This window comes from Stegastes partitus, unplaced genomic scaffold, assembly GCF_000690725.1.
Source record: "Stegastes partitus isolate 25-593 unplaced genomic scaffold, Stegastes_partitus-1.0.2 Scaffold1898, whole genome shotgun sequence".
In the NCBI taxonomy this organism is placed as follows: Eukaryota; Metazoa; Chordata; class Actinopteri; family Pomacentridae; genus Stegastes; species Stegastes partitus.
The window spans coordinates 34,101-35,319 of NW_007579629.1; positions in this window are offsets into that span (position 1 = coordinate 34,101).

The following is a 1,219-nucleotide window of genomic DNA, read 5'->3' on the forward strand; positions in this document are numbered from 1 at the left end:
GAGGCCGAGGAGGAGCGGAGGTGGTGATGGGAACATGCCAGTCCTCCCCGAATCAGGAAACAGAAACTTAACTCTCCTAGAAAAGCTGAGTTTTTCTCTTTGTGTTTTCTCTGTAACATGCATTGCAGCACGCACTTGTGAGTGACTGTGTGTGCGTACGAGCATGTGAGTGATGTGCTACGTTTGCGTAAACCCGTTTGAGTATTTAGACGTTAAAATAACAGCATTTTTGTCGTGTGAGGTCACTTTTTTTTTTTTTCTCCAGATGTCGAGTCTTGGTTTGGTCTTATGATTACGAAATGTAATTATGATAAGACCGGTTAGAGAAGGGTCAAAGCAGCACTGATGTCCCAGTGTTGAAATTTAATCTATACTTTTTAATCTTTTAATCGAGCCTGTTGTGCTTTAAACACATTTGTTCATGAGGTCCTGAGGTCAGTGAGATTTTCCTTCCTGGTTAGAATTTGGACCACAGAAGTCCAGACTTTATATTAACGTGCAAGTGAGGTGATCTGAAATGAATGTGTACATCGACTAAGCCGCGCTAACGGGCTGCTGGTGATGGTGGATTCATATCTTGTGAACAGACGCCACACAAACGAAGGAGAAATAAATGTGAATAGAAAAGCTTTTTTGCATGCTGTGTGCATGTGTTTGTGTCAGCGCGTGTGTTTGTGAGGCGTTGCTAAGGGACAATCCCAGAAACAAGTCCAAAAACTATTTATACAAGCTATTTCCTCTGCAGAGATGAACCCAGCCCCTTAAGTCATCTGCCAAAAGACTTAACTTTGTGTTGTCGAGGTAGCCATTATATTGTGCATCCGTCTAATCTTGCCGTCCTTCAGAAGCTCCATCTCTGCTATCTGTATTACTTCAGATCTGCGTGGACAATTTTGGGAGAGGCATAGAAGCTTGTGGCCTTGTGGTCGTTTTTTTTTTTTTTCCTACCTCATCATCTCGAGTTTCGAAACTTAGCATTTTAACATCTGAGGAAGTTATGGATAAACACTGACATATGTAATCATTACGAAAGTAGGAGGCAGGAATAAACAGTCTTTTATTTAGCTGTTTCTGCACAGTGGGAGGCTCCCACCTACCTCTGCTTTGGCATTATAATGTCTTTTATTTACGCATGTTGTGTTGTTTGCGAAATAAACAAAAGGCAACCATAACTCGAAAAGCATGTTTTAAAATGTCATTTTTCATTAAGTGACCCTCA